Source organism: Prionailurus viverrinus, chromosome B1 (assembly GCF_022837055.1).
Source record: "Prionailurus viverrinus isolate Anna chromosome B1, UM_Priviv_1.0, whole genome shotgun sequence".
NCBI lineage: Eukaryota > Metazoa > Chordata > Mammalia > Carnivora > Felidae > Prionailurus > Prionailurus viverrinus.
Window position 1 is genome coordinate 202341791 of NC_062564.1, and position 15535 is coordinate 202357325.

The window sequence follows — 15535 nt, forward strand, 5'->3', positions numbered from 1 at the left end:
GGGTGGCCTTGGCTTGCCCAAAGGACAGGAAAAGAGGGAGGAGGCGGCGAGCCCCTCGAATCCCGAAGAGAGCTCCTTACACAGCCTGTGGACGTGAGAGAGAATTTGAATCTAAGGCTGATTAAATTGTTCACCACAAGCCCACTGCGTTTCGAACCCTCCTGTGTGTTGGTCAAATCCATCAGCGGCCAGAAAAAAGAACCATGAAAAGCTCTGTGGGTGAGGATTGGCAGGAGGGACGGTTCCTCATTAGAAAAATAATAGAGCTTATTATAGAGGCATTGGAAGATGCAAACCATGGGGTAGTCAGGCAACATCAGCCTTCCCCCACCTTCTGCGTCTCTCTCTCTCTCTCTCTCTCTCTCTCTCTCTCGCGTCCCCAGTAGGAAGCCGAGTCCCTGTGCTGTCCGGCTCCCCCCGACTCTGCCCTTGGATTGATCACAAGCCCAGAACTGGAGCCAGAGGCATCTTGGGGTGATGGCTGTGACCCTGCGGGGCCACAGTGAACAGGGGTGAAGTGGGTCTCTCCCCTGAATAATGAGGCTAAGGACTCTCGTGGTATTGGGAGAAGCACGCGGCTCGGCTGCACATCCCCCAGATGATCTGTGGCGGTGACAGTGGCCGCGGCTGCCACCAGCAACAGTGTTCAGGGGACGGGTGACGTGATGGTGATGGGTGATGCGTGCGGTGCCTTCCCACCGGCAGTGCTGGAGAGCCGCGGGGCTCCCGGGGCTGTGTCTGAAGCTGGGTGCCGGGGAGCCTCCTGACCCGCTGTCCCTTCCCCCTGCCACTGGCAGCCTGGGCTGGCCGTCAGGACACAGCTGCGCTGGTGCGGGGCCCACACAGGACACTAACCCCTCCTGGATCAGCCAAACAGCAGTGGCCCAAACCGCAGACCTCAACTTCCCCGCCTGCGGAAGTCCAGGCGTGGGGAGCGCGCGGCTCCCATGGTGGCCCTGTGCGCCCAGGTTCTCGGGGGCCCAGACTCCTTCCCCCTGCGGCTCTGCCCTCGCCACCGTGTGGCCCTGTCCTCACCATTGGGGTGGAGCAAAGGCCATCATCACTGCAGCATCCCAAAGGGCAGACCCGCGGGGTTGGGGGAGGGGAAAGGCCACACCGCAGCAATCTCTTACGGACCGTTCTGCGCGGGGGTGGGTGGAGGGGGAGGTTTGCGAGCTGGGATGCTGGGTCACTGCGTGCAGCCTGTGACCTTGCTCCTTCCCGCTGTTCCACCCCGGCCTCGCCCCTGCACCTCCCCTGTCCACCCTGGTGTGGATCTATGTCTCTCGTCCGTCTTGTTTTCTAGTGGGCCTTACGCTGGAGTGTAAGCTCCGTGGGGGCGGCCCTGGGTCTGTTTTACCCACTGCTGATCTCGACGGCCCACGACAGCCCCTGGCGCTCAGTGCAGGCCCGGCTGAGCGGATGCGTGGTGAAGGCCTCTGGGAAGTCTGAGTAGGACAAGGCTCTTTGGTGACTAGATCAGAATGTCGTCCCTCTCCGTGGCAGGATTAAAATCATCACTGCTTCGCAGATTGGACGGTTTCCCCTTAGGTGTGGAAACTCAGGGGCGTTCCCCTTCCCCAAAGGGAGTTTCCGAAGCCGAAGATGTTCTTTTCAGAGACAAAGCCAGCACCCTAAGGCCACAGAAAAGCACATCGGAGCTTGGCCAGGGCCGCGACCCTAGGGAGAAGCCCATCCATGCCCCTGCCTGGCTTACCCGGCCTCCTGCCGGGCCTCGGCCCATCTTCCCCCACCGTGAGCTGCAAAGGGCATCTGAGAAGCCCCAGGTGGTGTTACAGATGGCCGGTGAGGGGCTCTGTTTCTGGAACAGGCGGCATCTGGGTATGAAGCAAACAACTTCAACCCAGAGCCTCTTTCTCAAAAATTGGGTTATGAAAACACGCGTAATGTTTTAAAGTGGTTTTCAAGGGTGATTCCCCGCTAGTGGTGGCGGTGATGGGTGGGGGAAGGGAACTTGTATTGGCCTGTTCCCTATTAGGACAGCGGCCATCGGATGCTGAGGATCTGCTCTGTGCCAGGGGCTCTTCCAGGGGGGTCACATATCTTTACTCGGCCACCGTGGTATTTCTCTATTGTTTTGTAATTGTTCTGCTTGTTTGTTTGTTTGTTTGTTTGTTTGAACTTCCTGGCATGTGTTTTGATTCCCTCCTTTGGACAGACTGGGCCCCCACCCACTCTTAGCCTGAGGGCTTGCCTGTGACCCAGGCCTTTGATAAGATCCCGTCCTTTGGCAAAAGTGATTGGTCCAAAGACAGGGCACGTGACCCAGGCAGGGCCAATCAGATTGTTCCCTGGACGTGCTTTATAGAAGCTAGGGGAAGTGGGTCTCCCCCTGCCAGGGTCCCCACACAGGGAGATGGGGGTCTGGCGCCCTGTGTCCCTGCCCACCATGCCCCAGAGACAAGCGGGGAGGGAGGTCTGAGGGTCTGAGTCCCTGTCCCAGAGCCTAAATCCTCACTCTGGAAGCCATTTCTTCACTCCTGAGGCACGTCAGCCCCCCTCTCAGCGTGAGGAACCAAGTACAGATGGGTTCCATTTGCTTCAGTTGCTCTGAGTTGGTCTTCTATCACTTGCGATGGACTGTGGTCACTACAGTGGCTCTTGACGGTCACGTCGGAGGCAGGCTTCACCGTAACCCCAGTGGACGGAGGAGGGAGCTGCGCTGAGTCCAGGACCCAGGGCCCACCGTCTTGCGCTCTGGACCTCACACTCTTTCCATGCACCCTGTTCTCGAGTAAGTACCACGTGGCCCCCACAGTGTGGCAATTTCACCATAAGCTGGATGAGGAGCCCGGGGCCCGCGTGTAAGCCAGAGCTGTGTCTGTGTATCCGCACGTGTATCTATGTGTGCATGTTTGTGTACGTGTGTGTGTGTGCACATGTACGTTCTGGCTCTGGGAGCCTCAATCCTGGCATTACTCTGTTTTTCAAATACAAAGGACATCTGATCCCTGCTATGATTTTTGCTGCCACTTTTCACCCCGGGGTCCCTTCCCCAACAGCTCTCCCCCTGGGCTATTAATTATTCCAACGGAATCCAGCCGGCACTCAGGAATTGTGAGCAAGTCTTAACATCTGCGTCGCGATGAGACGGTGAACCTGCTGCAGGGAGATCCTCGAGCCCCCCCCCCCTTGACCTTGTCAGGGGCTCCGTTCCCCCACCCCCAGTCGGGTCACAGGCAGAGTCCAGCGTGGCCGTGCTGAGAGGCCGGACGCCAGGCCTTGCCCTTCTCTCCAGGGAACAGTGGAGTCTCCCACCAGAAACCCATGCGGGAATGTTTGGGTTTCTACCGATTTGTCAGACGCTCAGGTAAGAGGCAAGTACATGGTCCTAAAGATTTTTGAAAGTTAAACGTATCCGGGATGGGAAATTGCACTCCTAGGTATTCACCTGAAAGAACTGAGAGCAGGAATGCAGAGATGTTTGTACTCTCGTGCTCCAAACGGCCCCATTCCCGGCTGCCGAGAGGGGACGCGGCCTTCTTGGCGAGGGAGCTCGTGAGCACGGTGTGGCCCATCCACGCATGGGATGTTATTCAGCCCTAACAAGGAAGAAGATGCTGGCACCTGCCACAACGTGCATGAAACTTGAAAACGTGGTGCTCCGGGAAATAATCCAGACAACAAAAGGACAAATATCGTATGATTCCGCGTGTAGGACATACCCAGAGGAGGCAGATCCAGAGAGACAGAAGTAGAGAGGCGGTTACGAGGGACTGGGCAAGGAGAGAGTGGGGAGCGAGTGCTTAATAGGGACAGGGTTTCTGTTTGGAAAGTTCTGGAGACCGGAGGGTGGTGGTGGCTGGTCAGCAAACTGAATGTACTTAACGTCACTGACTTGTACACCTAAAAGTGGCTAAAATGGTAAATTGTATGTTGTATATATTCTACCGCAATTACAAAAATTAATAATGTCAAAAAACACCTGGGATAGATTTGGAAACATTTTGCTGGAAGCAGGAATGGGCATGCTTAGGAAAATCCTGGCGGAGATCGACACCTCTTGCTTGGGTACTCTTAACTCCTATGTAGCAATACGAGACCAACAAATTCAACACTTCTCACAAAAACAAGGTTGATAAAATTCATGGCACATTTACACTGTAAATCTACAATTAGCATGAGAAAAAAAAAGCCCAGGCCCTGAACCTTGAACAGGTGTTATCAATTAAATTGGGTCCCCTCAAAATTTACACGTTGGGGTCTTAACCCCCAGGACCTCAGAATGTCACCTTGGGGCACCCGGGTGGCTCAGTCGGTTGAGTGTCCAACTTCGACTCAGGTCATGATCTCATGGTTCGTGAGTTCAAGCCCCACATCAGGCTCACTGCTGTCGGTGCAAAGCTCTCTTCAGATCCACTGTTCCCCTCTCTCTGCCCCTCCCTCGATTGTACTCTCTCAAAAATAAATAAACATTAAAAAAGAAAAGAAAAGAATGTGACCTGATTTGAAGAGAGGATCTTTACAGAGTAATCAAGTTAAAATGAGGTCATCAGGGTGGGCCCTAGTCCAACATGGCAGGTGTCCTTATAGAAATGGACATTTGGACACAGAGGAGGCAGAGATCGGGAGACATGTCTACAAGCCAGGAAGTGCCAATGATGCCGTTAAACCCCAGAAGCTGGGGGGCGGGGGCAGGGAGAGGCAGGGAACAGACCCTCCCTCACAACCCTAGAAGGAACCAACCCTGTGACACCTTGATCTTGGGTCTCTAGCCTCCAGAACTGTGAGGCCACAGATTCCTATTGTTTACCAATTTGTGGTACTTTGTTATGTACCTAGGAAGCTCATACAGTTGGCTTAAAACAACAGATATTTTGGGGGCATCTGGGTGGCTCAGTCAGTTAAGCATCTGACTCTTGGTTTCAGCTCAGGTCATGATCTCAGAGTTTGTGGGTTCAACCCCCATGTTAGGTTCTATCTCTCTCCCTCTGTGTCTGCCCCTCTCCCACTCACGCTCTCTTTCTCTGTCTCTTTAAATTAAATAAATAAATAAGCTTAGAAAAACAAATTTTTTCCTCCTGCTACGTCTGTGTTCAAATTTCCCTCCTCTCTCTCTCTTTTTTTAAGTTTATTTATTTATTTATTTAGAGAGAGGGTGTGTGCAGGGCAGTGGCAGAGAGAAAGGGACAGAGAGAATCCCAAGCAGGCTCCAGACTGTCAGTGCAGAGCCCAAGATGCGGCTCGAGCTCATGAACCGTGAGATCATGACCTGAGCTGAAATCAAGAGTCAGAAGCTTAACCAACTGAGCCACCCAGGTGTCCCAAATTTCCTCTTCTTTTAAGGACACCAGTCATATTGGATTAGAGCCCACTGGACTCCAGTATGACCTCATCTTAACTAATTAACATCTGCAAGCACTCCATTCCCAAAAAGGTCGCTTTGACAGGCACTGGGGCTTAGGACTTCAATGTATCTTTCAATGGGCTACCACTTAACCCATAACAATCTGCCCTCTGGCCCCCCAAATTCATGCCCTTCTTATATGCAAAGTACATTCACACTATCCCTATATCCCCCAAAGTCTTAACCATTCCAGCATCTAAATCCCATCAAGTCAGGCTCGGATCTCTACTCCTTTCTGTGCCCAAGGCTGCACGGGGGACACGCTCAGGGAAAGCCTGGTGGAGAGTACAGAATCCTACACCGATTCCAGGAGCCAGCTTCTGTGCCACTCTGCTTCGGTGCAGCGTAGAGCAACCACTGCCACCACCACCACTACCAGCATTTACTCACGTCCTCACTGCTCACTGCCCTTCTGTGGACGCTGCTCTTGGGATCCTGCAGTGTGTCAATCAGACCAGGATTGGAATCCCCGAGCCTGGAGGGAGGCGTAAGACAGAAACTCATGATCAGGATAAAACGGAAAACTTGGCTCCTTCCTTCGAGATGCTTATCACAGTGGTCTGTGATTGTTTACCTAAAACAACCTGAAAAATGCAGGCGATTGCATTTTGTAAAACAAAGTGAAACTGTTTCTACGGACTTTTTGTTTCTTGTTGCAGAGACTGCATGTCCCTAGACAGAACTGAAAAGTGTTTTTCATTACAAGTCTGGGATTTGGACACAAACTGAGCAAAGTTAACAAAACAAAACAAAACAAAAAAACATCTGTAGGATCTGTAATGATGTCACCTCTCGTTTCTGATCTTGGTATTTTGTACCTTCTCACTCTTTTTTTTTCCAGGTCGGTTTAACTAGGGTTTATAAATTTTATCAGCCTTCTCAAAGGACCAGTTTTTTATTTAACTGGTTTTCTCTATTGTTTTCTGTTTTCTACCTCACTGATTTCCACTCGGATTCTTTCTTTTCCGCTGCTTACTTTGGCTTTGCCTTTGCCCGGTTTCTTAAAGTAGAGGGTGAAGTCAATAACTGACCTTCCCTTTGTCCTTAAATTTTTTTTGTCTCAAGCAGCTTTGTTGAGATATGATTTGCACACCATGTAATTCACTCTTCTAAAGTATATCCTTCTGTGGTTTTTAGGATGTTCAGAGATGTGTGCCACCATGACTATAATTAGTTTTAGGACATTTTCGTCACCCCCAGAAGAAACCCCATACCCATTAGCTCTCACCTCCAGCTCCTGGCATCCACTAAACTACGTCTCATCTCTATTGATTTCCCTATCTGGGACATTTCATATAAATGGGACCATATAATATTCTGTCTTTTGTGACTGGCTCCCTTTATTTGGCAGAATGTCTTAAAGATTCAACCATTTTGCAGCATGTATCAGTATTTCATTCTTTTTTATGGCTGAGAATATTCCATTATATTCTATCTTAGGGGTCTAGCCCATTTGTTCATCCATTCGCCACTCCACGGACATTTGGGTTGTTTCCACATTTTGCTATTATGAATCAGGCTGCTATAAAGGTTCACGTGCATGTTTTTATGTGGACGCATTTGCATTTCTCTGGGGCACACCCTGAGGAGTAGAATTGCTGGGTTGCACAGGAACTCTGTTTTATAGGTGAGGCACCACCTGACTGCTTTCCAGAGCACCTGTGCACCACTTACGTGCCCACCAGCAGTGCGTGAAGGCTCTGATTTCCCCACACCCTCGCCAACGCTTGCCGTTACCTGACATTTTGATCGTAGATATTCTGGCACTGCCCGGAATAACAGCTTCAACAGCTCCTGCTAAGCACCTGCAGGGAAATGCCATCTTTCTTCTTTAAGGAGCTCCTGGCATTGTCTCTTCTTGCTGTGCCTTCCCCTTATCTCTCTCCAGATGGCTGTTCTCACAGGGTCCTTCCCCCTGCTGGCCCTCAAGGGTGGCTCCAAATCTTTTATCCTTTATCGTGTGCTGTGAGTGTCAACACAAAGTCAGGCCACTGTCTTTGGGGAACAACTATGGGAACGGGCAGTTCAAGTGCAGGCTTCCATCCCAGACGGTGGGAAGGGAGGAAGCAGACAGAGAAGGTTCTGGAAGGAAGAGCATGTGTGCACGTGGGGCAGACGGGCTTGGAGGGGTGGGTGTTTGTTTCTGCCCCTGCGGAATGTGCTCTCAGAAGGAGCAAGGGTCTCGGTAGAAGGGAGCATGGCTTCCAACATCCCCTCTGCCATGGTCTGCAGACTCTTGACTCTCCGGGACTCAGTTTCTCTGTGAAACAAGGAAAAGAGAACCCGCCAAGGCTTTACACAGTTGCTGTGGTTAATTCATTCAGTCATGCGCTGAGCCATGCTGGGGGCTGGGTGGGTTTCGGACCCAGGGGAGTGGGGTCTCAGTCCACAGAAAGCAGCTGTAGTTATCGGTTGACATTGTGCCTTTCAAGTCAAGCGTGAGTCATGAACCAGGGCCTGGGAGGGATTTGGGACCAACATAAAGAACTTCATCACCAGAGGCAGTGAGCTTGCTGTCGATGGAGGAAACCAGGCGGCCGCTGGCTGACCTACAATTACAATCCGAGGTGATAATAGCATGTAGTGAGCACATGGAGGAAAGGCCCAGAGAGTGAGGGCAAAGTGACAAAGAGGTCAGCTGGGTGGGACTTTAACTCTACCCCAAAGTAATGGGATCTTGGGCAGACCTTCCAGGTCATCAGGACGGCACGTAGGTTTGGCAGATGTGACCACAGCTGCCTGCAGGGCCCCCTGGAGGGAGGGGAGGGGGCCCTCTCGCTGAGGGAAGGGGGCCCCCAGTGGACTGTTGATGTCATCTGCCGCCATGGCGGGGGAGGGTGACAGGTGCGAGCCCTGTGCCGCAACCCGGCTGACCCTGATGCAGTGTTCCCAGAGGGAAGGACTAACCCGCGCGTTCCACTGGACTGCGGGGTCCTTGAAGGGGGAAGGGTCGTTTATTTTCACTGCTGGGTCCCCACCCCCAGCAGAGGAAGGGCTGGGCACACGTGAGGTCTTTGGAACTTGCGGCTGACCGCCTCGGGGCTCATGGTGTTTTGTGACAGAGTCAGAGTCGGAGCCTCGTGATGGTCAATTTCGTGTGTCTTCCCAGCTGCGCTCGGGGATGCCGGTTGGCTCGTGGAACACTCTCTGGCTGTGCGTGTGCGGGTGTCTCCGGAAGCGATCGGCACTTCAAGTGGTGGACGGAACGAAGCAGGGCTGTGCTCCCCGATGTGGGGGGCACGCCCCAGTCCACCTCCACTGAGGGGGGAGGAAGGGCGGATTTGCTCTCTGCGCTTCAGCTGAGACATCCACCTTCTCCCGCCCGCAGACACGGGCGCTCCCGGCCCTCCGATCTTCCGACTCCACCCGACCACCCTTCAGCTTTGCTGGGTCTCCAGCTTGCAGGTGGCAGATCGTGGGGCTCCTCGGCCTCCGTGACCTTGTGAGCGGATTCCTATGATAAAACTCCTCTTAGATGTGTCTCTCTATATCCTACTGGTTCTGTTCCTCTGGGGAGCCTTGACTGGTACCGACTTGGGCCCCTGCTTCTGGGCTGGGCGTCTTCCGCAGCACTGGCTCTGAGCCGACGGCAGGACTGGCTGGGAAGTCCCCGGTCTGCTTCCCGGGGACCTGCACAGAATTCGGGGTGCAGGGATTTTCCTTGAGCCAAGGATCGCCGGCCAGGCCGCCTGGTCCTCTGAGGCCAGCCTCTTTTGCCCCATCTGTAAAAGGGGTTCAGGCGGGAGGGTGATGGCATCTGTTTTTTACATGCCAGGATTTCTGCTGGTGACATTCTCCCAACGTTGGCAGTGCACCCGCTGCGTGCACGGAGTTCCAGACTGTGCAAATCCTCAGGGTCACCCGCAGGTAGAAAGCGCTGTAAGGGACAGAGCTGTGAGCCGGGCGTCGGGACCTGCATGCCCAGACGGCCTCTGTCCCTAACTCGCTGTGTGACCAAGAACGGGACCTATTTCTCTCTGGGCTCTGGTTTCCTGTGTTCTAACACACAGCCCTGGGCTCCATGGGGGCCGGGGCCCATTCTGGCTCTTGGCCACACGTGAGTCGCAGGCACGGTGGGACAGACCCCGCCCCTGCGTTCCTGGGGGGGGCTCTGGGCCTCTGTCTACCCAAACCTCCTCAGCCCGGCCTTGCAGCTCTGCCGGGACTGAGCGGCTGATGCCGCCCCTCCTGACGGGTCCTTCCCTTGGGGAGGGGACTCCAGCATAACCTGGCCGGCCTCCCTCCCCCTGCTCAGAGGAAGAGAGCTAATGCAGGAGGTCGGCTAGCAGGGACCCCACCTTCTTCTCTGGGTGCTCACGCTGGGGAGGCCTGGGGCTCAGTGTTTGGAGACCCACTGGCCAGCAGATAGAAGCCACGTTCTGCTAAATCAACTTCCCCAGCAATAAAGGGAATACTTTGGCTTCCCCTCTGCCAAGTGGTTTTCCTGATTCCTTCCCTGGGTCAGAACAGAGTGAGGAGCCGCGGGCCAGGCCCCTGCGAACGCCTGATCAGGTAGTTCCTTCTCATAACCTCCAGGTGGCTCCCTGCTGCTGCCGGGAGGAAGCTCACATCCTGGGAAGGCTGGCCCGGGGTACCCCTCACCTCCGGCCTCAGTCCCTGCCCCCAGCCCCCATCAGCACACCGAGTATCTCGCAGAGACCCTGTGTTCTCTAGAGTCTCAGCCTGGAACATTCCTTCCTCTCCTCCTAAACCCCCCACCCCAAGCCCCTTTACCTGGCTGATGGCTACCTTTTGACAACTTGGCTGTCACCTCCACCAGGCAGCATTCCCGGATTGCGCACGCCGCTTCAGGCGTCTCCTCCGTGCCTTCCTCCATCGGGGCCCTGGCCACGCCGAGAGGTCTGAGCTCTTGTCTGGGCTGAGGAGGAGGGCTGAGCTTGATTCCTCTCGGGGGCTGTTGACCAGGCCAGAGTGACCTCCTACTGCCCTGGGAGGTCTGAAGGCACTGTTTTTCCCTCCGTCCTTCCCCCATCACTGCCCCCTCCTCACCCCTCCCTTCCTCGCTGGGTTCCTTTCGTCCTCCTCCACCGTGCTGGGATAGTGATACCACCGTGCAGAGGCTCCTTCCGCCCCCCCCCCCCCCCCCCGGAGGCCTTCTCTCTGGGCCACCCCTGCTTCAGTTCCCCGCGTCAGCCTCGGTTTACTGGACACGCTGGGCTCATTCGCCAGGCGCCTGGCCCTGTCTGGAAGGAAGCGGTTGCTTCAAGGTGATAAGCGGGGCTCACTGGGGCTGGGCCCCCAGCCAGCGCTCCGGGGCCCCGTCCCCAGCCGCCCTGCTGTTTCCCTGCCTCTGCAGAGTTCAGCCAAGAGAGGTGATTTAAATAAGTTGTCCCCAGGCTTTCTTTGTTCGTTCCTGGAAATATCTTGCACACTATTTGTGTTTTGAGAAATCAATGTGCCGAACGGCGCCCGATATACTCCGCGGCCAGGGAGGATGGGATTCTCTTCGTCCCGTATTTCTGTTCCTCTCAATAGGGAGGGCACCTGTGGCCGATGAGGGGCTGGCGAGAGGGACTGGCGGCGTTTGGAAATTGTCTCTCCACAGCTGAGGAGGAGGAGACCCGATCACCGGGTGCGGCTCACGGGTGTTTTGGGCGAAACGTGCGAACATAGGCCCCCAGACGCCCCCCTCCCCGGGGACGCCGAGCTCAGGTCGGGGCCGGGACAGGCCTGTGCCCGAAGCCCCCTCAGCAGGCGGGCCCACTGGGGCAGCGACAGAACGGACCACACAGAACACCTGCACAGGAGCCACAGAAAAGCGCGCAGAGCATCCGGCCCCACGGGGAACGTTCTCTATCAGCCGCATCACCCTGCTGGTTATGACTTTCGAAAAGGCGAAACGTTACGTTGATTTAGCAAAATTGTAACTTTGTGGAGATGAGGGGAGGGTTAGGGCTGCCTGGGGCACCGAGCAGAGGGCTCCAGCTGGAAGTCCTGGGGCCTCTGGCCGTGACCCTGGTGCCGGCCTGACTCCCGGCTTCCGGCACCTGTGTCTCTCTGCCCCGCCTGCCCTCGGGCCTCCCGGCCCAGCGGTCTCTGTGCACAGTGGCTGTGAGCCTCTGGGAATCAGCCCCTCCCGGGAAGGCCCTGAATCAGTGCCGACACCCACTCAGCAGACGTGTGACCTTGTCGGCTCTGTGCTCGGTGCTGCCGTGGGTACTGGCGGTGGAGGACGGCCTGCCCCTGCCTTCGGGCCACCGACGGTCCATGGGTGCGACAGTTAGAAGAGACATTTATGAGGGAGAAACCTCCCCCCTAAACCTCCTCTACAGAGTCCCCGGGGTGTGCAGGGCCAGCCCCTTTGGGTGGGTTCGTTCCCCAGCCGGCCCGTCTCTCCACACGGCCCTCTTCTCCACCCTCTCCCTCCCCACCCCTGCGGCAGTGCTTGTGCTGTGGGGGGAACCCCCATTCCTTTTGCCTGGGCGCGTCACTCATCCTTGAAGATTTGGCTCTGGCACCGCCCCCTCCAGGAAGCCTTCCTGGACAAGCCCTATGGGGGTCAGGCGCCTCCCGGGACTCCACAGACCACAGGACTTCTCGGGCACAGCCCCGCCAACCTTCGTCGTGGTGCAGTTGTCTCTACAGGACCAAGCTTCTTGAGGATGGCTCCCAGCACAGGGGAGGGGCTTCATCGTAAATTCTTATGGAGGGAACGGATGGTGGGTGGATGGATGGATGGATGGTGACGGCTGGATGGCCAGTGAAAGGTTAAATGTATGGTTAAATGTGTGGTTGGTGGGTGGGTGGATGGATAGACGGACAGATGGATGCATGGACGGATGCTTGGCTGTACAGGATGAAGCATGCTTGAAGCCAGCACACTTTCGAGCGACTATGCTCCCTCCAATGTCAAGTGTGCGCCCTGTCTAGCCGAGCCATCCCATCCTTCCCCTCCTTCAGCCTCCCTCTGGGTTTCCAAGTCCTGGTTTCCTGGGGGCTTCACCGGACAGCTCACGTCCCCTTCGCCATCGGTCCCAGGCGGCCCCGGGGCTCCGCAGCCCTGGAGTTAGCAGGGCGAGCGCGGGGGTGGGCTGCCGGACCCCTGCTGCACTGCCAGCCCCCACGTTCGGTGACCCACTGAGTCTGGCGGGGGGGTGGCAGAGACAGCGCGAAGGCCGGCTCGACTAGTTGTATTCGAAACGCGCTCTCTTTCTTCCTAACTGTGTGGCCTTGGCCAAATTGCTTAACTGCTCCCAGCCTCAGCTTCCTCACCTGCGAGATGGAGTGATCTTGAGGCCATAAGAGAGAAGGGTGCAAGTGTGGCATACGGTGACGCGTGAGGGACGCTGTGCCCCGCGGCGGGGGCCGGTGGGGCTTCTCTGAAGCCGGGTCTTCCCTTTGGAAAGTTCACTTCCCCCTGATCGTCCTGGGGCTGCATGGGAGACGCGCCCAGGCGCAGGGCACAGCGGCCTTCCTGCCAGTGCGGAAGAGGGGAAAGGTGTGTGCGGTGACCATGTGGGCTCTGTCCCTGAACCCTTACACTCGGAGGGGTAGCTGTTTCAGACACATTTTATTAATGGCAATAATCAGGGGCGCCTGGGTGGCTCAGTGGGTTAAGCGACCGACTTCGGCTCAGGTCACGATCTCACGGTTTGTGGGTTCGAGCCCCGCGTCGGGCTGTGTGCTGACAGCTCAGAGCCTGGAGCCTGCTTCGGATTCTGTGTCTCCCTCTCTCTCTGCCCCTTCCCCACTCGTGCTTGCTCTTGCTCTCTCTCACTCTCTCTCTCAAAAAAGTAAAATAAAATAAAATAACAATGGGAGCTCAGCAGGGCTACAGCCCAGAGAGGAAGTCAGGGAAGAAGGAAGTGAGGACACCCGGACCATCGTGCAGGGACCTGACATCATGCCCACGACCCTGAGGGGGGCCCCTGGCCCACTCTCAGGCGGAAGATGTCGAGTGACCTGGAAAGGCCTCGCGTTCACATGGTGCGTGACGATCCATCAGTGTGGTGGCCGTCCCCTCCCTCAACTCACCCCATTGTAAGCAAGGGGACCACATCCGGGGACCGCGGGATTGATTCTGTGGGGCCCGAGTTCGCTTGTGGGCTGTGGTTCCGCATGGGGGAGTGGGGAGGAGCTGGATGGCCGCGGTCACCCAGCAGCCCCGGGGTCTCTGGACAGGAACCTGAGTGGCATGGGTCATCGTGTCTGAGGGACGGAGTGAGCTGGTGGAGACAGGAGGGAGGTCTGGAAGGAGGAAAGAAGGAAGCACCGTGATGGAGGAGGGGGGGTGAGGGCAGGGATGGGGTGATGGCGGGCAGTGGGGGCTGGGGAAGGGAGTTCAAAGTCTGCACACGTGCCTTACCCAGGTAGGAGCTGGCCACATCCCCCTGTAACGACAGAGGAAGGAGGACGAGGCAAAGCAGCGGGTCGCATCTGGCTGCCACCTCCTGGGCCTGCGTGGCCTGTACCTGCTCACGTTCCCCTGGCAGATGCTTGAGCTGAGACTGGCAGGGAGGGTCCCCCTCGAGGGCCCTCGAACCATCGGTGGCATCTCTGGTTTGCACACCCCCAGGGGCGGGGAGCTCTCTACCTGTCCAGCCACTGTGGGCACAGAGAGGACGTCTCAGTCCCTGGGGAGACCAGAAGGCAAATGGACCGTGGAAGCTGAGCCAGGAGAGTTCTAGGCATCATCCACACCCCGGCCGTGGCATGCAGAAAAACAGCTTACGGAAGCCTGCAAACAGTTTACGGCCCTATCCGGGGGCCAAGAGGCTGAATTGCCCAGACCCGGCTTTCAAGTTGTTAAAGAGAAAAATCTCTTCAATACACACCCCCCCCCCCCACCTCCCCCGGCGTGTCCTTGACCCTCGGCTGCGAGGGGTGAGTCAGATCTGAGAGGTCTTCAGAACATCTCCCTCTCTCTGTCTCTCTCTCCTCCTCTCATTAACACCCTAGGAGACACTTAACGAAAAGCACCTTGAGGATCTCCAGGGCCTGCTGACTCTGGAAAACAAACAGATGGTCACGATCCTTCAGCCCAACCAAGGAGGGTCTGATTCACCCACAACCTCCTCCCTGACTCCATACTAAAGACAGAACCCGGCCCCCAGGAAGGTGCAAAGTGGGGGCACCAGGGCTGTCCTCAGTGGGTGCTTGTGTGCTGAGGTCACCGCCCCCCCGCCCCGCCCCAACAGGCTGAGAAAGGCTGTGTGACTCCGTGGGGACAGAACACAAACACCAGAGGGAAGAGTCACCTTTCCCAGCCCCTGGGGCCCCAGGTCTGATGGCAGCGGCCGAAACGGCTGCCAGCGGACTGAGGAGTCCCGGGAGGTGGGCAGAGGCCCACGGGATGTCGGAGAGCCAGCTGCCAGCATGGACAGGAGCCGTGGGCTGCAGCCACAGCCCCTGCTGGTCCTTTAAGGCTGAGCGGGGACACCTCCCTCCTCCCTCTTCCCTGCAGCGCAGAGTGGCTGTGGGACAGCTCTGGGAACATCTAGACTGCCACCTACCTCCCTGAGCCCTATGTCCTCTTCTCCGAACGGGATTATGGTCTCCAGCTTGGCTGTGACAAAGGGCTCCCCAACCCCAGGGGCTTGAAGCAAAGGCTTACTTCTGATCAAGTCTCCCTGCCCCTGCTGGGCCAAAGGGGGCTCTGCTCAGAGTCTTTCTGGTGCCTGAGGCTGGGTTCCCCAAAAGACGGCCTTGGGATAAAACTCTGACCTTGGCAGTCACCTGTCTAAACCCTTCCGGGACTGCCCACGGCCTTTAGGATCAAATCTTTCTGCTGAACTCGGGTTATGGGGCTTGGGGGCTGACCTCATTTTCCTCGGGGCTCGCTTCTTCCCTGCCCTGCTCCCTCAGTGCCAGACACAGGGAATGGATTTGGACGCCGGACCCTCCCTGCTCTGGACTCCACCTGAAAACTTTTCTCTGTTTCCGAGTCCCCCCTGCCCCTCCCCCGCCTCTCCCCCGCCCCTCCCCGCCCCTCCCCCGCCCCTCCCCGCCCCTCCCCCGCCCCTCCCCGCCCCTCCCCCACCCCTCCCCGCCCCTCCCCACCTCCTTCCCCGCCCTCCTCCGCTCCTCCCCTTCCCCTCCTGCTGCTTCCCCACCCCTCCCCGCCCCGCCCCCTCCCACCCTTTCCCCGCCCCTCCCCGCCCCTCCCAGCCTCCTTCCCCGCCCTCCTCCGCTCCTCCCCTTCCCCTC

The 15535-nt window shown here is 56.8% G+C and overlaps 1 protein-coding gene across 1 annotated transcript in view; it reads left to right on the forward strand.

Moving 5' to 3' along the window:
* Window positions 1-4881, forward strand: part of TADA2B (transcriptional adaptor 2B) — a 35672-nt gene extending 30791 nt beyond the window's left edge. The window contains exons 3-4 of the transcript XR_007151547.1: window positions 4808-4815; window positions 4871-4881. The gene's annotated coding sequence lies outside the window, so the exon portion shown is untranslated. The remainder of the gene's footprint in view (window positions 1-4807; window positions 4816-4870) is intronic.
* The last annotated feature ends 10654 nt before the right edge of the window (window positions 4882-15535 follow it).